A 25,000-nucleotide genomic window follows, 5' to 3' on the forward strand; every position below is an offset into this window, starting at 1 on the left:
TTTCCCTCACACCTCAATGGATTTTCATCACCTGCGTCACTCTCTCTCTCTCTCTCTCTCTCTCTCTCTCTCTCTCTCTCTCTCTCTCTCTCTCTCTCTCTCTCTCTCTCTCAGTGTGCAGAGTTTGTATTACTTCAAATCACCGTGGCCAGCTCGACGTGCATCGGCTCCTGGCGTTTGAGGCCGTCCAAGTCCGTGTCGCGCTTTGCGCTCGCTAGTAGTACCATCAATCAACTTGTCTTATGATACAATAATAGATTGGTGATGTGGTGTGGCATCCAATTGTGACGTGCTGTAAGTGTTGACAGGGCATCTGGAGGAAATATAAAGGTAGCCAAGTGGGAGAGGAGAAGATTAATTTTCAAGCAAGGTAGAGGGTGCATGAGAAGTAGGTGCAAAGCATGAAGCATGAAGCATGAGGCAAAGCTGGCATAGAGCTAAGGTAGAGTGCAATAGATGAAAGAGGCTAGGAAGTACTGATGGATCATTGCAGGGGATGTAGAAGAGTGGATAAGAATGGAAGGCTGTATAGGTGCCATTTGAGTAAACAATGGGCAGACACATGTGGTAGGAAGTGGTAGCAGTAGGAAGCTAGCAATAGCCAAATAGAGATGGGCATTCAAGGGCCAATGGAGAGTGGATGCTCTCATAGCATAAGAAAGGAGAGTTGGGAAAGAATCCAATGAAAGGGTTTTTATTCTAAGGGTGACTCCTTGAAGGGGCAAGATCGTAGCACCATAGATGGGGTCGAGAAGGATCGACCAACTCTAGGGGCATACTCTCGGAGTGCAAGGAAAGAAAGAGGAACGGGAGTTTTGAATTCTACAAAGGGGTAAGACAAGGCCACCATGGCTTCCTTGGGGGAGCTCCAACTTAGAGTATGAGAGAATATCACTAGCTAAGTGATTGGATAAGCATAGTTCAAAGGGAGTATGTGCAATAAAGGGCCTATAAGGTTTACATAAAGAGTTGAGAGGAGGTGAGAAGTGAGAAAAGAGGAAGAGGAAGAGAATATAGACTTGCAAAACCCTCCTTATCTTAAGCTTTATCTATTTTTTTTGGGGTCCTTGATTCTAGTTTTATGGGAAGTTCTACAAGATGTTTTGCATTTGAGGGACGATAAATTTCATGTGTTTATCCTAATAGTGAGAAGTTAGAGCTATAGAGAGGTAACAAGGAACCAAGAATATTATCTGGTCTAGAAACGGAGATAATGAGAGGCAAGTGAAAAGCTCTCAAGGTGTGATCGAAGGGTAGGAATTGGTAATGGTAAAGAGGTTGGCTTTGTTGTGGTATAAACTTTGAAGAAAAGCCCAAGAACCTAGTAATACTACTATGTAGTAGCTTGTGCATAGTAGCCCTATCTATTTTTGCTTACAAGACCAACACTGTAATATTATTTTTTTCTAATTCTTATTGCTCGGTTACATGTAGCTATATTGGCATATACATAGTCGTGATTATATAATTTTGAGAGAGAGAGAGAGAGCGTGTGTGTGTGTGTGAGTGAGAGAGAGAGAGAGAGCGTGTGTGTGTGTGTGTGTGTGTGTGAGAGAGAGAGAGAGAGAGAGAGAGAGAGAGAGAGAGAGAGAGAGAGAGAGAGAGAGAGAGAGAGAGAGAGAGAGAGAGAGAGAGAGAGAGAGAAGGACACGATGAGTGGAAGCTATAAATCAAGAATACTAATGCCAATTCCCACTTTTGATGAAAGGTCAACCTAAGTTCAAGACTTCTAAAAAACATGGCCTCTTGGGATTGTTCCTGCAACATTAAAAATTTTCCTCTCTTCTTATTCTTCCCTTGAACCATATACCATCTCATACCTCGGCGTTGACACCCTTTTATGTGTCTGCCATCTAATATCATTTTTCCAAACTTTTGGATCAATGATCATGAAGGAGTTATTCTATCTTTTTGTTGCATCCACGTGATCATGAAGGAATTATTGTATGTATCTATTTGTTGCATCCACACAATCATGAAGGACTTATTATAAATGCAATCATGTGTCACACTTGTTGAACACAATTGTAGTTCTCTATTAGCGGGTTGTTGTGAGATGGACACCTGAAGCATAGCTATATGTCACTAACATAATATGTCAATACTCAGGGAAGTGACTTGCATGGGGCATGAAGACTCTTTGAGGTTGTCAGTCCTCAAGAAGTGAACCTAACAAGAAAACATATCAACTCAACAAGCTAACCACCACTCTCATTGAGAATTTTGCCTATGTCCTATCTCACCGCTCTAGGTCATCATGCCATTTCATTGACTAGATGAACCCGGATCGTCACAAAAATTTCAGGGAAGCTATACTAGGTGTAAAGGGATAAGTCTACAAAGTCTAGTGGTCATATGATAAGGTACCAAAGACAATTTATCATGTACCATGTCATAAAAATTGCAACATAACAACACAAACAGGTTGCCCTAAGTCTAACAACACTCTCATATGGTAAAATGTCAAAAAACGATGATTTTAACACTCAAATATGTAAGTAAGACTCACAAACATTGGTGCAGCCAAAGAGTGTCGACCATAGCAGAGGGCACAAGCAGCTATGTATGGGCTAGCAGATGCAGGCATGGGTAGTGAAACATGTGGAAGTAAAAGTTTGGCAAGGGAGATTTTGAAGTGTATGGACGAAGTGCTTGAAGTGTGGAGAGTGTCGGTTTTTACAGATCAACAATCGGAATCCTAGTTGCCAAGATACATGCATTTGATGTTTCAATGAGGGTTATTTTTAAGCCTTTTTGGTTGCATTGGAAAGTGTGCCATCTAATGTGTTTGAAGCTTGCCAAGGTTTTTAGAGGCAAAGGACAACATGTGGAATCATTTAGAGTTGATGGCTTGTCAAACAGAGTCACCAAAGGCCGAGATACAAGCAATTGGTGATGAGGTGACAAATGAGTTTTGTCAATTTTGGCAACCTCTATTTGTGGGTTTGGGAGTCTCAAAATACGATGCAAATCTAAGGGTTTGAGGCTTGGAATTGAGAGTTTTAGTGGCATTTCACATCTGAGCACGGAGCAACAAATGACAGGAGGTTGAAAGCAGTGAAAAAAGGGTTTTTTTTGGGAATATTTTTGAGTGAGTTTTTGGGGCCTTAAGAGGTTGGAGCACCCTAGGGATGCCACGTGGTAGTAAATAGTCCCACATGCAAGGGTGTCAGTGTAGAGGCAGGGTTATAAAGGCTACACCATGGCCATTATGTGGTAGAGATGAGGGGAGTCAGCATAGGCGGCGCTGCTGCGGCAGCTCGGGTGGCGCGTTGGGAGGTTTTGATGGGCATCCGTCACATGGTGTTGGTTGCCGTTGGGCAACACTGTTCAATGTTGACGTGGTAGGTCTACGTGGGGGACATTCGCATGATGCCCTATGGGCACCCAAGTTTTAATATTGAGGGGGGCTCCCACTAGCCCTTGTCACTGCACGATGACATCCAGATGGGGGTGCCTCACATGCATTGAAGTGCAAGCAAGCCAAGAATAGCAAAGAGGGTGTCTCACACAAAAAGTGGTGGTTCACTTGAGCTAAAAAAAGAAGGAAGTCAACCAAAATAGAAGGGGGCTACACATGCCCATAAGGGCCCGATTTTTTGCAGTTTTGGGGGAGTGTTTGGGGCAATGAGAGCTCCAACAGGAGAGATCTTTTTGGGGCAATGAGAGCTTCAACAAAGGATGGTTTTTTTTGAAGCTTCCACAATGAGAACAAGAGCAGGAGATCTCCAAGATTGAGGAGACACCAATGAGGGATGCCAGGGAGGTTTTGTGCTTGTCGAGTGCTCGCGGGACCGGATTGTAGCGGGTTGTACATGGTTTTTATTTGTCAAAGAAGTAGCTATCATTTCCATATTGTGTGCCATTTCTTCCCCCCTTCCCCCTCCTCATCTTTTCTCTGCTCAAAAGTGAGTGGTGCCAGTGTGTGCCCCTCGGACTGTTTGTTTGTGTGAGAGAGAGGTGCTGTCTTGTGGAATTGATGGAGGTGGGTAAAATTGGGATGGTATTCTATTTGTCAATTGTGCAAAGTGTGTGTGCAGTGGTATGCGTGAAAACGATGATATGCTTACAGAGGTGTGGAGTTTTGATGGCAATTTCTAGTGGATGGGGGTGTTGGGAGTACCCTGGGCTAGAGAGGCATCTGTGTGTGTTTTCAGGTGTGTTCCCATTCTCCTTCTCCAATATATAGTTTCAAACCACGACAAAACTTGAAATGCTTATACTTAGTTGAAAGAGCAAGAGACAAGGAACATAATGCACTCCTTGTAATTGAATTTGGACTACTAGATCAAGAGAATAATGGATTACAAGTCGTAGTTGAGTAGCTGCTTGACAGTTGTACAACAAAAGCTCTTCAAACTCAAATATAATGCTACAAAGTTGTGTCCAAACTAAGATATTTGATCTTTATACTTGGGGCTTTACAAAATAGCCAATGATTGACTACTTGGGCTTTGGGCACATGATAAAATATTACAGCTCAAAGTCTACAACTTTTGGATCAAATTATATAGACTCTTTTACAAGGCTTCCCAAAAAAGAAAAGGATAAATACATAAAAAATGGGGCTTGGACAAGGTGTGTCCGACTAGGAGGGTGCTCGTTAGCTGCATCGACGAAAGAATCCCCCCTTCCTAGATGGTGCACATCCTTGTACAAGCCATCGAAACTCCTTAGTAGTCAAAACTGCCTCTTTTCTAACGTCTTGATGACTTTGTTGAACTTGGAGCCTCTTGAAATATTATTTGTTTTGATTGAAAGATATCTAAAAGGGTTGTTCAATAGTGTGCTATGATAAGCTACATGCTTTGCTTGCAAATCCTTTGTCAGTGGGTTGAAGATGCCGGAGTCCATCTCAAAGAATCCCGTCATGAAGACTTCTTTGACAATCTGCATATAGTGGGAAGGTAGAAACATCAGCCTTGCATACATCCCCATAATGATATTCTTTGAGGGGGGATCGTGTCTCCATATTCCAGTTGATTCCATCTGTTCTTTAAGAAACACCTCCCAGGGATGTTCGGCTTTGTTGATATCTTCAAATTCTTTGCTGCATGTGAGGATCATCTTGGTGATCTTACATGTCATCTAGCTAGTAAAATCTAGAACATATTGCATTAATGTGATGACAACTTTGAGTGTGTGTACCACGTATGATTCTATTGGCTTATGTTGTGTGCAAGCTTTGCAATCATTGGATAGTCAAGCACTGATGACCTCCTGCTCTTCCAGGTGTAGTAGGTCTCCCAAGATCGCCTTCTTGGTATTTGACAGTATATTGGGTTGACCCTTAAGCGTTGGGGAGCATTATTTTATGTTATCTCATCCTCAAGACGCTTGTCAAACCATTTTTTTCTCCATACTATTTTGCTCTCTAGGATGAGTAGAAACACCTTCTCTATTGTTACCAAGACTCCTTCATAATATCTTTTTGCATTTGGTTCCAATATTGGTTGTACTTTTCTCTTGTAGAAGATGACCTCTTGCTTCATAAATGGTAAAGAAACCCTTTCATTGCCGAAGTTCTTTACATTCTTGTTTGGTTTGAGAATTAAAAGAGCTGTTGATTCTAGGACTTGAGCTTGTGCATATGTATTCTTTGAGTGTACCCTTTGTCATATCTTCTATCCATTTCTTGAGCTCATCTCTGGCATCCACAAGCTCTCTGTCTTGTTCAAGCTCTTGCACTTTCCCTTGGATGATGTACTTGGTAAGTCCAATGGGGGCATGCCAATACTTTCAAACTCCACAAGCTATGTTTGGGTGATTGGTTGATGTATCTGTGTTTGTATAGCACCCAATTCTAGAGCTTTATCTTCCATCTCTTTGGTGTGCATATTTGCTTGGGCAGTAAGATCTGATTTAGCCTTTGCTAGCTTCTCTTGAAGCTCCCTGATTTGTTGCTCTCTTTGTGAATTTGTTGCGAGCATTCTGGCCATTAGGAGTTGCCACTACAATTTTTCATGTTCCAACTCTGCTTTTTTTGCTTTGATTTATTCAGAGTTTGGATTGTGATGTGGATGCAAGTGTAACTACATCTTTTGAATTTTTAGGAGCGTGGAGAGGGTGTGCTTCATGATGTCGTAGGAGTTGCACAACTTGGAGTAGTGTTTTTGTCCCCCCTCCAGAGCCTCTTCTAGTGCTTGTTGTTGCACCTAGATTTTGGTATTTGCCTCACTTTGCTTTTCGAAATCTTGATAGATGCTTACATCACCCTCTCTTTCTCCCTTCAAAGTGATCTAGAGCTATTATTTATTCGTCTATAGATTGACAAATTTCTGCTTTTGTCGTTATATGTCTTGATTTTCTTTTTGAGTATCCAGCTTTAGTGTCCTCCGTGTCTTGGATTCATAGATATGTTATCACTTTTTGACATCTGGATTGGAGCTCAATCATCTCCGAATGCTCTTTAAGATCAAATACTTCAAGAATTCTCTGAGCTGCTACTTCATTAGCTTGGATTAGAAGTGATACATCCCTTTTTACTTGTTTGTATCTTTGTTGAGAGGTCTCTACATCTATTTGTGTTGTGTATTGTCCTTCAATACCTTGTTGTTCCCTTTTTGCCCATTGTCTTGATCTTCTTTTTTAGTTTTAGTCTCTTTTCCTTGTTAATTAGCAGCATGAGGAGATGGTTGCCTCACAAATATTTGCTGCTATGTTTCCTTTGCATCTATGGTTGTTGTCGTATATTTAGCCAATTCCTCATGACGTGATTGCTGACTTTGAGGAGAGTCTAATGGTGAATCTAAATCTGTTTTCTTTTGTCTCTTACACTCTTCCTTATCTCTTTCTCTAGATTTCTTTTGAGCACTTCATGGATTTTTTGGTGGGTGAAGTCTGCCAACTTGATCTCCACTCGAGCTTTCTGTCGTCTTTGTTCTTTAAGTTTTTGAGCTTTTCATCTAGCTCAACATCATTGTCATCGCCGGAGGGAGGTGAGTCTTGTCAAGTTTCTCCTATCTTCTTCTTCTCCTCCACTTTCTTTGTTTGTCACTCCTCTCCGAGCCAATGTCCTTCCTCCATAGATCTTTGAGCTTGAGAACTGGGGATCTGCTCGGTTTGTTATGGTTTCTTTTTGATGAGAATAATCTCCACATCTTCTTCCTTTGAGGACTGATATTCCAAGGGGATGTCTTCTTTGTCTTGATTGCATCTTGGAGCTCAAAATCAAATTTCATAGGCTCACTATTAGTAGTCAATGCTTTAGAGCTCTAACCACGTGTCCTTCTCTTTGTAGGTGTTGTAAACGAGACACCCACTACCTTAGCTACATGCTTGGCCATGTGGAGTAGGTTAAGCTAAGATTCAACTTTTGGTAAGTATTCTATCATTCCCAAGGCTTGGTAAGAAATCCTTGTAAGCATTGGCTCTGCATTCATGTATGTTTTGTTCCTATCATTGCTCTTCAAATTAGATTTTACCAATCGTCAAGAATGTATCCTCCAAGGTTGTACTTGATCACTCTTCTTTCTACTAGCCCAATAGCCATCACCACCACTACGTGTAGTTGGGGCTCTCTGTAATGAGATGGTTTTTGTACTTTCAAATGCTAGGAGATCAACCTTAATGGTAGTTCTGTCTCAAAATAATCAAGTCCTTGTAGGTGAACTTGTGCCCTTGTTGTTTGATGAAAGTTTTGTTGTTGTCGATGGATTTCTTCTTTAGCAGTAGGTTGTGGCTGCCTACTAGTAGATGGAGTACTTGGCAGATTGGATCATTTGTAATTTTCACTCGTACTGTGGCTCCAACTTTGTCTGGAAAGTTGGCATCTCTATTATATCGAATGGAGCTCATTAACTTGTGGGCCCTTTGGAAGTCAGTCCTGTTAGAGTTTTGGCATCTCAAGTGGACAACCCAATGTGATCCCATTATTTAGTTTGGCTTTTAGCTATTTATTCCACATATTTATCAAAGTCTTGAGAAGGGAAATTTACTGGGCTTGCTATAGAAGAAATCCCTTGCCTCCATTGTATACACATTTAGTTATTCATTGCCAAGGTTGATTGGTTTCGGAGACTCTCTCTCTCTCTCTCTCTCTCTCTCTCTCGTGCTCACTCCCCTTGGTCTCTATGCTTCCGCATTGTCAACTTTGACATGGTATTTGAGCTTGGTGTATCTCGGTGATTGAAGAAGCCCTTAGTGTGGAGGAGCATCCCGGAGAAGAGCAATCGTAAAAATTACCACGGAGAGAGCTTATCCCTTGCCGATATTATCACCCTCTGCACCCTACATTTGGAAATGCTACCTAGTTGGAGCCTCCCTCTTCAATCCCCAGTGCGCACTACATTTTGAAACCCCAGCATCATTTTTTTCCCTCAATGGCGCCATCCTTTCCCATGCTGTATTTTGAACCTCACTCAACAGAGACTGGCAGGTGAGTGTTGCCCTCAAGCCTTACTATGTTTCAAGCACCGACATACCACTAACTCTCACCAACCTTGGTCCGATTGCGTTTGAAATGCTGATGGTGGTAGCAGAGAGGAACAGTGGTGCCAAAAATTGCTAATCTGGATGCATTTTGAGAAGTTGAGCCTTTTTGAAGGCATTTCTTCTTCTCCCCTATGTGCGAGAGCATTTTGAAATGCCCTCTCCACTGCCCTTTCCTCCTAGCACTACCTTGATTGCTGTCAACATTTGAAAACACTGTGGGTAGCTCTAACTTGATAACTTGGAGCCCAAGAGGGCATCACAAGTGGGTTATTGAGCTGGCTTGGGAGAGTTATGAGGAGCAGCCTTGCCATGGGAGTAGGAATCAAGAGAGGGTGTGGAGCAACTTAGGAAAGGTAAGCAGTTTGGAGTTGAGGACAAGGATAATAGATTTTGTGGAGCTGCTCAGAAGTAAATTAGAGAGGAGTGGAATTGCTTGGGGATTTTGGTGCGGCTTGGAGGATTTGTGTGGCCCTTGGAGTGCAAGAAGGATTACAAGTTTCCAGTTATTGCAACTTCAAAATGTCCTCCCCTTGCTCAAGAATGCCCGACGACATGAATTAGAACCAACCAAGAGCTATCGATAAATAATCGTCAACCATCCATTCAGTCCCCTATGCATTGGCACAGTTCTCAAGGAACTTGAAAAATTGTTTGGCTCGGGTTTGTGAAGTCAAAATCCACAATGGCCTCAATGTCAGGTTTCTAGTCAAATGACAACTGTCACCACTAGCTTCAGCCAGAGAGAGGCTTGTGAGTGGCAGAGAGAGACAAGCAATGATCCCTATAATTAATTTGGACCCTCGTGTTGGAGTTCAAGTTATTGGTGTCTACACCCGTAGGTCGGAGTTCAATGCACTTGCATCTTGCAGGGAGCCAATCAAACGTCTAAAACACTATGGATGAGTGCACCAATCCATTGTTGTTGGTCAGATTATGGATATGATGTGTTCAAGCAGTTCATTATCATGGAGTTTTATATTTTGGATGTAATTGTTCATAGTTCACGAATGGGGATTATTGAACTTAGTATGGTCTACAATTCAAACTTTCTACAAAGGCAACTGATGCTCAAGATGGCATTACTTTCAGGTACAAAGTTGAGGAGAGAAACACTAAGGTGTATCCAGAGTTCAATGCCTTCTATTGGGGTGTCCATGGTAGCTTCTTCATCGACTTGGTCTCACTATTCATGTCCACTGAGTGTCCACTATGAGCTGCAGAGAGGGTGTTAGAGTTTTGACATCTCTAGTGGACTGCCCAATGTGGTCCCATTATTTAGTTTGGCTTTTAGGTATTTATTTTACTTATTTGGCAAAGTCTTGGGTAGGGAAATTTATTGGGCTGCTATAGAAGCAACCCCTTTGCCTCCATTGTATACACATTAAGTTATTCATTGCCAAGGTTGATTGGTTCAGGAGTCTCTCTCTCTCTCTCTCTCTCTCTCTCTTTGTGTGTGTGTGTGTGTGTGTGTCTTTATTCTTTCACATTGTCGACTTTGACAAGTCCCCCACGACGATAATCTAGAAAAGTGTTAGCAGCAAGCTAACACGGATACCATTTTTTGGAGTTCTCTTTGTAAAACACTTATTATTTTGATAAATCGGGAATATTGTAACTCCTATTTTCTCGGATAAAATCTGTAATTAATGAGCCGGGGCTACAAGCTTCGAGATTGTATCAATCTGTCATTACCCAGCTTTGGTAGCACTCCAAATTATTAGTTTTGACCACCCAAAAACCTTGGCTAAGATATAAAGCTAATTTTTGTAAGTTTTTTATAAGTTTTTGGATAATAGAAACGCAGCGTGAGCTACCGGCGCTCACTTGTCTCCTTCTCGTGCTTCCTACTCCCTCCCAGGTTGTCACATTGCAGTCACATTTGTTGCATTGCAACCGCAGGTAAGAGCTCTACGCATTGACGTAAGTAGTTCACAGTATTTCGTAGCTTTTGGCGTCGCCAGACCCGCATCCTAATTTCATTGTAACTAGAAATTTACACTTTCAAATAAAAAATCAAGCATAGGCGGAGTATTGGGACATCATTGCTAAGCATTTAGATGCATTCTGGGTCGAAAAAGACTAGGGTAAAATCCACTACTATTAATAATTGCGATTTTGGAACTTGACCTAAAGTGGGGTCTGCGACCATAAGCATGTGTAATTAGGTCTCATAAACTTGCCCTAGAAATTTTGTTATGTTTGGATGTCATTTGATGCTGTAACCGATGTGATTTGTTTGTCGATGAGCGATTGGCTTTTGGTGATTTCAGTCACTTGAGTGTAGCTTGAGTTGGATGCAAGTTGTTAGTTGTTTTCTAAGAGATTGACAACCTCTTGTAGCCTCTATGCACTAGTCAAGTCAGCTTCATCCCATGGATTGACAAAATAGTCGTGGTTCTCGCTAATACTGCAATAAGATAGGTTGGTGAGGTTAAACATGCGTCCCACATTTAGCGCCGCTGCCGAGGATCGAAGAGACCTAAACTAGGAAAAAACACGAGCGTTTTGTGTAGTCGCCCTTTAACTTCCTCTAGGTTTGCATAGAGTTCAAAAATTTCTTTTAGAAACCATATAGCTTAAGATTGTCATCTTTTGCTGTGTAGAGGTAGCTTGGAAGTAATCATACTTGCTGAGTGCCTTTAGGGTTGTAGGATTGTAGAAATAGATTAGGATATCGAGAATGATTGGTAGACAAGAAAAGTCTTAAGATTAGTGCTCAGAAAAACATAAAAGACAAGAAAACAAGTGTTTGTGGACACTTTTCACAACCCCATTGCATGAGAGAGAATCTAGGAGTAGGGTAAGTAGGATCCGAGGTGGATTTCAGAACATTGCTCTCTCCGAAAGAATCAAGTGTGAGTTGTTATTGGAGGTTGCAGAATTTCAGGTCTACGACTAGAAATAGCTCAAAAAGACTTGAAACCACTCAATCCGACTGGAGAGTAAGCTTAAAATTTGTCTGAACCAGTTGGTAAGCTCAAAGACACTTCGAGGTTAAAGTTTCAAGAGTTGGCTAAAACTCAAATTATTTATTTTTTCTTGACATTTTAGGCCAAATCAAGTTTTGACTTGATTCATAGGCTTAAAATAGCTCATGTAAAGACTGTCTTAGAAAAAATTGTAAAAAAGTGTTCATTTCAAGCCTAAAGTTAATAATCACCATTATTAACTTTCTGCTCCAAATTGACCAGGGTTCATACCATTGACTCATTGCATGTATACAAACAACTTTTGTAAAGGCCCAAGAGGTTTGGATCACCAAACTGACAAAAAACTGGATAAAAACTAAAGTTTGTACTGACTTTTTGAATCTTGAGTGTAAATTTTGGATAAATTTTTCCAGACTTGTTGAAAATTGATTTATAGGCTTATATTGATGTGATAAACATGTATATATGGTCAGTTGACCAAAAAGATGCAAAAACTTGTCAGTTGTAAATAATCACGATTATTTAATTTTTGCCCCCTTTTTCAACTTTTTTGACCAAGTCAGCCTACCACTAGTTTTAACATGTTGTAATAAGCCCACAAACCAAATTTGGTAAGATTTGGATCACTGGATTGAAGATTGTGACCAAATTTACAAAGTTATTCTGCGGACAGATAATTGATGACCATTTTGTTGAGATGTCGAGCTCTACACCTTGAGCTGGCATCCACTACGGGTCTTGGCCGCTTACGGCATTTACTCACTGGCGCGTTAGGTGACCGACACGGAGGATCTCTGCCAGTGATTCTACAGTTGGACTACACATATAGTGCCAGCCTAGTACGCTTCTAGCGAGTTCACACTTAGTGACCGCATGTACATATGTGCTACTTTTCAGCTTTAGCACTTAGTCATTTTGTACTCTCTTTTCTGAGAAGAAGAAGAAGAATCTTTCCATCTCTGTGTGCTTTGTGCTTGTCTTGTGTAGCTCTCTTGCATCCTCATTCTTTACACATTTGACAAAAAATTGTCCAAACTTGATGAAACTTGGCTAGTGACCTTAACTTGAGGTGCTTAACAGATTTGTGTCAAAGTTGGGGCAAAAAGTTGCAAAAATACACATGGAGTAAATAATCGTAATTATTTACATCTGCTTCAAAACTTGAGAATTTTGCACATTTGAGTATACCACAAGATCAAGCATATCAAGTAGACCTCCCAAATCTATTTTGGTGAAATTTGGATCACAAAAGTGAGACCTAAGCCAGATTCTCGAAAGCAGAGTCTACGGACACAAAATAGTTGATAAACTTGATCAGATTTTGTCCAAACTTGTTGAAACTTGTCCAAGGGCTTTAACAAGTTGTATACGTGCTAAACCAATAAAAAAAGTGCAAAAAACTGACAAAAGTAAATAATCATGATTATTTACTACTACACTCCAGAGACATCAATTTACTAATCATGATTATTTACTACTACACTCCAGAGACATCAATTTTTATTTACTCCAGTGTAGTAGTAAATAATCAATTTATTTACTCCACTGTAGTAGTAAATAATCATGATTATTTACTACTACACTCCAGAGACATCAATTTTTATTTTTGAACTTACAAGTGCTAGACCAACATAATATAAAGCCACCGGGCAATTTTGGGTTCAATCGGATCAAAACTTGTACATGCTCACTCAGTTTCCAGGTTGCAGATTAAACCTTTGAATTTTTGCTAAAGTCGAATCTGAAAGACAAATTTTGACTCCCATAGCTTGATTTGAAGTGATACACATAGACCAATCACAAGAGTTAGCAAAAACTCTAATGTCTTTGTAGAAGAATAGCTAACTTGATCAAATTTGTACAGGAATCAGGTTGCAGACGAGGAACCAGTGGCTTGATAGAAAATTGCAATCGAATCAAGTGGAAATTGACGACAGGTCAATCCAAAGGTGAGTACTCTATCCAGGGCTTCATAAGTCCATATGAACCTTAGATCTGGTCGTGTACTAGGAAATCAGGGTATACTCGAAGAAACCTCCAGTAGAGTATCCACCGAAGAAAGAGTGAATCAAGGCAATCCTTGCACACAATTCTTGAAGAAGTCTCAGACACTTTTTCAGATTCTACATCCGAAATGTCTTCTTACTCGACTCACTCTGAAATCGGAACGACAATGCGCTATAAGCATATACTCTCTTTTTACAAGACTAACCGTCATGGAGACCAAGTTTACTTTGGACCCTAATGAGGAGTATGCTATTCGTATTGATGACCATGGTATTGAGTTCAAAGAACAGATTATGGCAAACAAACAAGGAAAAATATACATGGTTAGAAATGAAACTTAGTATGTACAAGTCGAAAACCTTGATGTGGTAGACAAATGGGGGTTAGAAGTAAAAACCATAATCCCAGATATGTCAGCAAAAGAAGGACCACCAACTTTAGAATTCGAGGGATACGATCAAGTAGATTTGAAGCCTTTGAAACGGCTTAGTACGGATAATCCTAGGATCGGGGTCTATTGTTGGGAAGATAGAAACATAAAAGGTCTTTTGTGGACTTTGCATGCCAAACTAGGACAACTAACAGCCATGAAGGTCATCTATATCTTCAAGATCAAAGATAAGGGATCAGTAGACCTACAAACCTACCTGTTTAGGGATTTTTATAACAACAACTTTGTTATGATGACTCCTGAGGAGGTAGAAAAAACCAAATACCAAGGGTATTCCATATGGGATTGGAAATTGGGACAAGGACCAGAAACAATTCCAAGAGATGAACACCGTGAGAGATCATCTTAGAGTAATGTAAAGAAACCAGAAACCACCTCATCACGTAGAAAACCGGGTGACACTAAGGCCAGTCCAGGGCTACATGAGTCATTATTTTCAACAGACTAGTTTGAAGGACTCGGAATAGGACCAACTGCCAGGAGACCGGGAGTTGAACCAAACAGATGCATCAAACCAGCTGATTTTCAAAAATGGGTCAGAAAATACAGTGGATCAGGGGATCCATACGACCACTTAGCAAGCTTTAAGCAAGTGCTAATAGCAGAGCGTATATTTGATTTCCATACTCAATTCAAGGGTTTGAAATGACATTAGAAGGAAAAGCATTGACATGGTTCTAAAACATTCCACCAAGGTCAACCATGGACTTGAACACATTAGCTCAAGGATTTGTAGCTGCTTGTTCCAAAATGGGATCAAACATAATATGGTAGCTCAAATCTACAACTTTAAATAGAAACATGGTGAGTCTATTAGGGATTGTGCTACTCAAATGAAATAATACATTGTCAGATGCCTAGGGCTAGAGATACCTGTAGAAGAATGACTTGTATCTTTGTTTCTAGAGGGATTGCTAAACAAAGTACTTCATGCTATACTCTATAGTAAAAAGCATACAACCCTAGAAGAGTGTGTGTCAGATGCTATCGACTTAGGAGACAATTGTGATATTTTTAACGAAGAGGATGTCCCTAAAGATAACCAAAGTGAGAAAACAATGTCCACTAAACCAGTACAAGTGGGAACAACTGTTTCAACACCACTCTCAGCTATCGAAGATATGCTTAAAAGGATGAATGATATGATGAATAACATGCAAAAAGCACCTATGAGGGGACCATGACAAGGGATACCTCAATAGGGACAACCAATGAGGCCAAAAAAATGGTGTGCAATTGAGGATAAATGGACCAAACATGAGACCCACGAGTGTTACTTCAGACCAAAGTATGATGGGAATGTTCAATATGTGCCCATGAGGCCATAGGGACAACCCATGAATAGATATCAACATAATATGGCCCAAGCTCAAAGACCACCAATGGGTATGGAAAGACCTCAACATGTGTTGGGACAACAACCTCCGTATCCAGGACATAATGCAGTGCCTGTAAAGTACATGCACTCTGAAGGAGTCATAGATGAACAAGCATTAGTGCATGTTACACTCTATGCAGAGCCTAGTCCATCGACTGTAATGGTAGAAGGAGATTGGTATAATTCACATGCACCACCAATGAAAGAAACCATGACTTATGCTCCACCAGAGATTGCACCAATGTATTATGTAGCTAATCAAGGTGTCAGACCTCCCATGGTAAGACCCATGATTAAGCCAAGAACATGAAACTGTCATAACTGTGGTGCTGATGATCACTAAAAAAATGAATGTCCAGAGCCTGACAAAAACCTCAAACTAGTTGAAGCCTATTGCATACAACGTTGCAAAAGGGGAGGACATTTTTTGGAAGATTGTTCTGAAAATCCTTTAAACAAGGGTAAAACAGTAGTAACGTAGTCCAAGTGATACCTAGTAGCTCATCGGAGACTGAACCAATTGTTCCAATCAAGGTAATCACTAGAGCCCAAGCTAAGAAAAAGAAACACAACTCCTCTGATGATTCGGGAAATACAAAAGTTTTCTCTCAAAGAATCAGAAGAAGTAGAAGTAAATGATATGAGATGAGGAAACAAAAACAATGGGTTGAAATCGAGGAGAAAGCAAAAAAGCTATATCAGGAAAAGTTGAAAGAAACTGGAAGTGAAATCAAGGAAACAACCATGAAATCGGGAGGATCCATTCTGGTTGATAAAATTTTTGAGCCTATTAATGCAGCCTTAGAAGCCTACCAAGCAGGACTTAAAGCAGGCCAAAACATGGAAAACAAATGGAAAAACTATCCTTCTCCAGACATGGAAGCAGCTAAGCTGGAAGCTTATCAAAATTTGACAAGAATCACGCAAGAAATGTTGGAAAAACAAAAACCCAAGCTTGAAAGTATTGCAAAACCTGAAGAGCTTGTGGTAGGAGTCACTAAAGAAAAATCCGATGTGGTGGCAGAACCCACCTTGAAACAAAAGAACGAGAACTTATAGTTCCGGACAATGAAGATGCCTTAGACGGAATTCTGTTCGTAAAGAAAGAGTGGCCAAGATACTTATGGAAAAAAGTGAGAAAGATCAATGATGGGAGCTTAACTCTAAAGTCAGCTCCTATAGAGGAAGTCTGGTTAGATAACCTACCTTTTGAATTGAACATGGATATACAATCCTTGTACGGGGATTGCGGATTTGAAGCTGCAAGAAAGTCAAAACCATTAACCTTGAAAACATTACCTTCTTACTTGGGAGATAACGAAGATGAATCCATAGTGTGTAAGACCACTCAAGTAAAAAGAGCTAAACATACCCTAGAAGTAGACATCATTCATTCAATCATGTCTACACCCATCCAATGCACTCTTACCTTGGGAGAATTGTTAAAACTCAGACCATACTTATGGGATGATTTACAGAAAACCCTAGAGAAGGTGGGGATAACATGGTTAATCTCAAAAAATTTGGGAAAATTAAAAAATGCAATGGACAACAAAGAGATTCGATTTTTTCCCATGAACAAAGTTGGAGAATATTATGAAGGGGAAGAAGGAAACACCACCCTCCCAGTGAAATATAATGACATTGAAACCATGGCAATACTGGATAGTGGAGTAGGCATAGGCATAGCCACTAAAGTAATATGGGAACCCTGGGGACAGCCAACCATTAGACAAACTCGAATGAAGTTGCAATTGGATGACATACACATTGAGAGACCATTAGGGCTGCTTGAAAAAGTGATAGTCAATTCTTGTGGAACTGAATATAAACACACTTTTGCCATAGTAGACTTTGGAAAAAAACTCAACTATGAAATCATCTTGGGAAGACCTTTCATGCGACAGGTACAACTTATCCAAGATTGGAGAAACAATTATTTGTACTTGAAGCAAGTGGGATCTATAACAAGAGTAAATCTAAAAGATCACACTTATAGAGATGTCTTGAAAACACCCATCCAAGAGTTTGATTCAGTCTCTTCACCTCAAACTAAACTTCCATCTTGGTTAAACAAAGACACTCCTATTTGGATGTGTGGAGCTTCAGAAAATGGAAACTTAAGACGAGAAGAATGGATCCTAGAAAGGGACTACACAAACGAAGCCTATGTACCTGAACCCTTTCCAGAGCATTTGTTTGAGCCTTTTGAATGGACTCAAATTTTAGCGACAATGGAGTATGTGTGAATACGTTTATGCCTATTCAATTTTGCAATGAGGATGGCTACGACATGATTCCCATCCAAATGATTTCAATCCTCAACATTGAAGACAAAGATGAGGAACCCAAGGACTTAATGAAAGCTCAACAAGTCTTTTCAAACCTGTGTACGATACAGCTGATGAGTTAGATGAACACTTAGCTACCTCAAAATTCGGGGTCAGAAAAAGAGCATATGAGAGCCAAGCTACTCTTAAAAGGAGGGGAGGAAAAGTTTTTTGATTTTCCAAACCAGAAATCAAGAAGACAAAAATGCTATAGACAAAAAAGAGACACCAGAAATGTGAAAACACAACCTATGCCATCAGTCTCCAGTAGAACACATTTCTTGATGCAGATAGATGCAAACGATTGTGTCAAGGATAAAATTACTCGCAGATATCCTTCAAACAAAAATCAGGAATGTCTCAAACATCGAGAAAAACAAGGAAGTGTACTCAAGAAAATCCACAGGATAAAAAAACACTCATGACACGAGTCGAGCGGAAAAAGAAATATCAAGAGTTGAGAAAAGCTCTAAAGGAGATATACACAACCGAAATGGAAACTACAAAAGAGGATGGTAAGGATGTAATGAGCATTCCATCCCATTACAAAAAGTATATTCTCCAAGATCAAAAAATCATAGTCGAACAACCTGTTAGGGAACTACCGAAATAGGGCAAGTCTTACGAAGGGCTTGAAAATGCTAAAAGGATAGACTTGGCTGAACCGAGAGAAGAGCTTAGACCTGCTTACATTGTGAAGGACCTAACAGAAGAAGAAGAAGAAATCTTGCTGATCTTGTTAATGAATACTGAGATATCTTCACTTGGTCTTACAAGGATCTCAAGGGTGATGATCCAGAAATTTGTCAACATACCATACCCATGAGAGATGCGAAACCAAGTAGATAAAGGCTATACGTATAATGAAACATTTGCTAGGAAGATAAAAGAAGAGATTGAAAAACTAAAGGAAGCCAAATTCATTTACAAAATTGAACACATAGATTGGGTGTCTCCAATTGTGGTAGTACCCCAGAAGAATGGAAAATTACGAGTATGTGTCAATCTCAAAAAGGTGAATCTAGCTACCATTAGAGACAACTTTCCCTCTTACAATCACTGAGCATGTTTTAGAGCGACTTTTAGGAGAGGAAGCTTATAGCTTCTTAGAGTGATTTTTGGGATACAATCAACTTTTGGTTGACCCAAAAGATCAGCATAAAACTGCTTTTGCAACAGAATGGGGTATATTTGCCTATCGGGTTATGCCGTTTGGGTTAACTAAGGCTCCAACCATGTTTCAAAGGTTGATGAGCCATGCTTTCAAAGAATATCTAGAAAATTCTTAGAAGTATATATGGATGATCTATGTGTACATTCATCAATCCGGCTGATCATTTTGAACACCTCAAAAAGGTATTCGAAAAATGTAGACTTTAAGATTTGCTTAAATCCTGAAAAGTGCACATTCATGGGTAGACAAGGAATTTGTTTTGGACATATAGTGTCTAAAAATGGCATATCTACTGATATTGAGAAGATTCATGTCATTGCTGATTTGCCTAGACCAACAACAGTCAAGGGGATACAAGCTTTCATGGGGCATTGTGGATATTACCGACGGTTCATCTACGTATACACTATGATTGCAAAACCCATGTATAGCTTGATTACACACTTTGAATGGAATGAGACATGTGAAGAATCCTTCATGAAGCTTAAGCAAGCTCTCACCTCAGCTCCAATATTGAAAGCACCAAATTGGAATAAGGTATTCTATGTACATGTAGATGCTTCCAATTTTTTCTATTGGTTGTATACTAGCTCAACCAGGAGACGAAAAAATTGACTTTCCTATTTCTTATGCTAGCCGACAATTGAACATGGAAGAAAAGAATTACACTGCCACTGAAAGGGAAGGATTAGGAATGATCTATGTCGTTAAAAAGTATAGACATTACCTATTAGCCAACAAGTTTGTGTTCTTTGTGGACCACCAAGCTTTGTTGTATTTGGTCAACAAGCCATGCAACACATGTAGAATAGTGAGATGGTTCATCATTCTTCTGGAATTTGATTTCACTGTGGTTGTAAAAAAGGGGACTACACATCAATGAGCAGATCACTTGTCAAGGATTGTTTCAGAAGAATCACCTAAAGGGGTAGACAATGATCTACCAGATGCCTATTTGTTCTCTGTGGAAATGATACCTTGATGGTCAAAAACATTGTGTCATTGATGACAATAGCTCAAGTGGATTCACAAGCGAAAGACGAACAACTGACATAAGTTACAAATGATCTTCTTACGACAATCGTGTCAGCTGAGAAAATTCAAGTGCATTTGGATGTTGCCAATGCCTCTTTACAATACTCTGAACAACAAATAAATGATCATGCAATCTTATTACGGCAAATAAGAGAAAATCCAGCCGTGGCTTCGATCAAAGGGACATATGAATTATACAAGGCACTAGAAAAGAGGAACAAGGACCTCGAGTTAGAATCAAAGCTGGAGCAATCACAACGCAGGGACCTAGCATTGATGCGGGTCGAGAGAGAAGAAGAGCTCCTAAAGAAAATAACTGAGCTCAAGAGAGTTAACCGGCTTCTCAGAGATGGAAAGCCAGATACGCAGGAAGAGGCAGGCACTTTCGAGCCGCCGCAAATTGATATACCCTTGGTCTCATTTGTTGAGTTGGAGACATAGTCCACAACATATTTGAGTGGTGAAGAGGATTTTTAGATTAATGTTACAGATGTAGACACAGTGCCTATGGTCCAACTATCAAAATCTAAAGAGGATGCACTGAAAGAGAAGATCACCCAAGAGGTGGATCAACAGTGGAAAGCCATGATGGATTGAAAGTTGAGAGTTCTACACTGTCAACGTCACTCAACTCACTCCCAATCAGATCAATGCGCAATGGCATCAGCAATCCCTGCCATACCCTCTTATAAAAGTGGAATTACTACAGGTAAAAGAGAGGCTCCACAAAGACATGCAAGCAGATGGCGCAGATAAAGACCACCCGAAGTGGAGGTTGAGCTGGTTGAACAATAATCCGTGGTATTTGATTCTGTTCACAGGTGCACTTGCAGCCCTGTAAAGAGATCCAACTTTCTGTCCGAACCTAGAGTAAGGACATGGCAAGAGCATGAGGCACTGACAAAGAAGAGGCAACCTAGATAAAGTACCCAAGACTGCCAGCTCCAGAGAAAGGACAAGTCACAGAGGAATACATGGTGAAAATCCTAATGGGCGCCATGTCTTTCTTCAAGAGTCTACCAGACCTCTCATGCACAATGTTCTACAGGATATGCCGAATGCTCTCACTTGTTTTGAAGTTTTTCATGAGCTAGAGCAAGCAAGCACCCCATGAATGTCATTCCTCGAGGGAAATAAAGGGTTATGTTATGATCTCAGTGGTCAGCCTTTTGAAGAAGTACTCTATGGCTTCTACGCCTGGTGTATGTTCTTGCCATCACATAACATGTTGGCGTTTGAGGAAGCTTTCTACACAAGATTCTTCACCTGGCGAACGAAGATATTTGCACTGGTGATCAACAACCTTACCTCAAGATTTGTAAGGTACTCAGCGGTAGAGCTGAAGAACAGAGTGACCATGCAGTTTCTGCAAGTGCCAGATAAAGAAAGAGAAATCAGATACTAGAAGGCACTGAATGTGCTTAAAGACCGCCTCGCTACCCATCAAACCGAAGATTATTTCAGCCCATAAAACTGTATCAAGGGACGACACAAGCAAGGAGGCGAGGGGGGGAATGTAGGCAGCAAGCTAACACGGATACCATTTTTTGGAGTTCTCTTTGTGAAACACTTATTGTTTTGATAAATTGAGAATATTGTAACTTCTATTTTCTTGGATAAACTCTGTAATTAATGAGCCGGGGCTACAAGCTTCCAGATTGTATCAACCTGTCATTATCTAGCTTTGGTAGAACTCCAGAGTATTAGTTTTGACCACCCAAAAACCTTGGCTAAGGTATAAAAGCTAATTTTTGTAAGCTTTTTATATTTTTTTGGATAATAGAAACGCAGCATGAGCTAATGACACTCACTCCTCTCCTTCTCGCGCTTTCTACTCCCTTCCCGGTTGTCACATTGGAGTCATGTTTGTTGCATTGCAACTGGAGGTAAGAGCACTACGCATTGACGTAAGCAGTTCACAGTATTTTGTAGCTTTTTGTGTCGCCGACTTGCGGCCTAATTTCATCATAACTAAGAATTTACACTTCAAATAGAAAACTAATCAGAGGCATGGTATTGGGGCATCATTGCTAAGAATTTAGATGCATTCTTGGTCGAAAACAACTAGGTAAAATATCCACTGCTATTAATAATCGCAATTTTGAAACTTGACCTAAAGTGGGGTTTGAGACCATAAGTATGTGTTCTTAGGTCTTATAAACTTGTCCTAGAAGTTTCATTACGTTTGGATGTCATTTGATGCTGTAACGGATGTGATTTGTTTGCCGATGAGCGATTGGCTTTTGGTGATTTCAATCACTTGAGTGTAGCTTGAGTTAGATGCGAGTTGTTAGTTGTTTTCCAAGAGATTGACAACATCTTGTAGCCTCTATGCACTAGTCGAGTCAGCTTCATCACATGGATTGACAAAATAATGGTGGTTCTCGCTAATACTGCAATAAGATAGGATGGTGAGGTTAGACATGCGTCCCACAAAAAGCTATCAAACTCGAGACACCTAGCATTGTCTAGGACTTTTGGCTGGAGCTCCATTATTATGAATGGAGCTTATTAACTTGTGGGTCCATTAGAAGTCATTCCCCCCATAGAGGTAATCTAAAAATGCTATTTAATTGGAGACACCTAGTATTGTCTAGGACTTTTGGTTTTTGATGTAGTGTCCATAGCTCCTTTGGGAAGATTGTAGCTTTAACTTTTGTCACCCACCTAGAATTTTCCTATGAAGATATTGAATGGAATTTGTTCGCGATCTTCATCTGTAACATGTGCCTTTTTGTTTGATGAGATGTCAATGATCTCATATCGGGCTGCATCCCACTCTTTTTGTGCAAACATGTGCAACATAATGTTGGCAAAACATCAACTATTTAGTGTCCAAAAGTTGATTAAAATGTTTTCAAAAAAGTCAATATAATGCAAACTTGATCATAAAATGAAAAATGAACATAACTTTAGCAGACAAGTTTCAAATTTGACAAAACTTCACCTGTGAGTCTAGGACAACTACAGGCACTAGGGAAATCTGGTTCACGATCGATGTTGGTGATGGAATTAGGTTAGGGTGGATGGGTATTAGTGCCCTTCATGAGCAATTAGCATGTGGGATCAATCATGCATTAAATAACAAGTAAGCTCACTATAACTGCAAATGAAAACAACAATTCATTAGAGTTAAAAATGAACTAAGTACATCACAATTTTATAGCCCAAAGCTAGGCTGCTAAAGGATAAAGATCATGGAATTTATTTAGTGCGGTCTTTGGACTTTATTTAATGCGATCTTTATGTATCATGGATGTATGTTGTGTCTACATGTATGCCTCATGGAAGGAGTTAAGAGAGAAATTCCATGTTTGTATGTTAGAGAGAGAGAGAGAGAGAGAGAGAGAGAGAGAGAGAGAGAGAGAGAGAGAGAGAGAGAGAGAGATTTTATTATCATCCTTAGAGGTCAAATATGACCTATGGGACCAAAGTTACATGTGATGTAGTATGTATATGGCTGATGAGTGACTCTTGATGCTCCAAAATTGTGGTGATGAGAGTCGCAATGGAGAGCCCACACTATGGCTGGGAGAAGAAAGTGTGTAGGTCTAAGTTTTGGCTGAAAATGTGAGAGAAGAAAGTTTGGATGTGACAAAAAGCTGAGCACCATAGTAGTGTGTGGTACTCAGACTCTCAAACTTGCAGCAGTGAGCATAATGTGCACAATTGATTTGACTCTTCTCCATTGCCCCAACGCCCTATCTCATAAAGAAGGGAATGGGAGCTAAGCCAAATGGCTGCGATAGTGCATATTGCCAACAAGGGGATAGGCTCAAGCATGTAAGTGTGAGTACGGTTTCCTCTTTTAGCAAAGAACATGTTTTTGGAGTTTGGGGCAATATGGGTGGTGTGATGTATGAAGCGTGACCCACCCGATTTCTTCCAAGCCGTAATACATTGGCGTTGTAGAAAAGCTTCATTCACTTGGTAGTCAATTGAAGCATCATGTAGCAAGTGAATGCATCCCATCTCCCAGACCACTTCTTTATGTCTTGCATCCATCCCGTGCTCAAGATCTTGCTTTTATGCATCTTTTGAACTTTTTTGCTTGCTTCCCATGCAATTGTAGGAAGTTGATGCGAGGGTTTTTGATGTATCTTTATCATGTACTCTACAACCCTTTCCATGCCCATTACCTCAATTAGAAGACATCTCGATTCAAGAAGTAGGAGTATATATGGTGTTTGTGTCTTAGCTTGGAGAAAATTTGTAAGAAAACTCTTTTGGACATTCTCAAACTCTTTCCAAGTAGACTTTGAGATACTTCCATCCCACACTTCAACTCCATAAAGAAGAACCGGTGTCACCAATGCATCAAAAAGATACTTCTTGAGAACTCAACACTTGATGTTTCCCGCATTACACATGTTCTCAAATGCATAATATGCTCTCTTTCTTGCTTCCAAATGACACATTGCACATTCACGCCACTTGTGATGGGATGGAACCTCAAGGCCAAGGTACTTAAAGCTCTCAACAACTTCAAGTGTCTCATTGTTGTACACAATGCATGGCTCCTCCTTATGGTTGGTTTTTACAAGCATAACCTTTGTTTTGGATTCATTCACAGTCAGCCCATTATGCAAGCAAAATTTCTCAAGGACAACCATAAGCTTTTGTGCATCTTCTGAAGTGTGTGCTAGAAGCACTACATCATCCGCATACAACAAAAGCATGATTACTGCATTGCAAATAGTGACCTCTTCAATGCCTTCTTCTTGCATAAAGTCAAGTACCATTTTTTTCAATCGATCGATGCATAGACCAAAGAGAGTTGGTGACAACGGACATCCTTGTTTAACCCCAATAGTGCTTATAAAAATTTCTGAAATTTCTCTTTCCATGTGCAATTGACAAATCACCTTCTCATAGATTCAAGAAATAGCAAGCATAAACTCACTTGGTACTTGGAGTTCTTCCATCCTTCTCCACAAGTTGTTACGTGGAATCATATCAAAGCCTTTCTTAAAGTCCAAAAAACAACAATACAATCGCTTACCTTTCAACCGACATTTCTCCATGAGAACACAAAGAGTGACAAGATGATCAATGGTGCTATGGTATCAACCAAAACCCGCTTGTCCCTTTGCACGCTTGTCATTCTGTTCAGCCCAATCACTCAATTTCATCCATGATGCACCCAAACAAATTTTCCATAAGAGACCCAATCATTATAGTCCGGTAGTTGTTTACATTCTTTACATCCCTCCTTTATGCAAAGGCTTAACCCAGTTAATGCCCCAATCATAAGGCATACCA

This window comes from Adiantum capillus-veneris, chromosome 2 (assembly GCF_014529385.1).
Source record: "Adiantum capillus-veneris isolate H3 chromosome 2, ASM1452938v2, whole genome shotgun sequence".
Lineage (NCBI taxonomy): Eukaryota > Viridiplantae > Streptophyta > Polypodiopsida > Polypodiales > Pteridaceae > Adiantum > Adiantum capillus-veneris.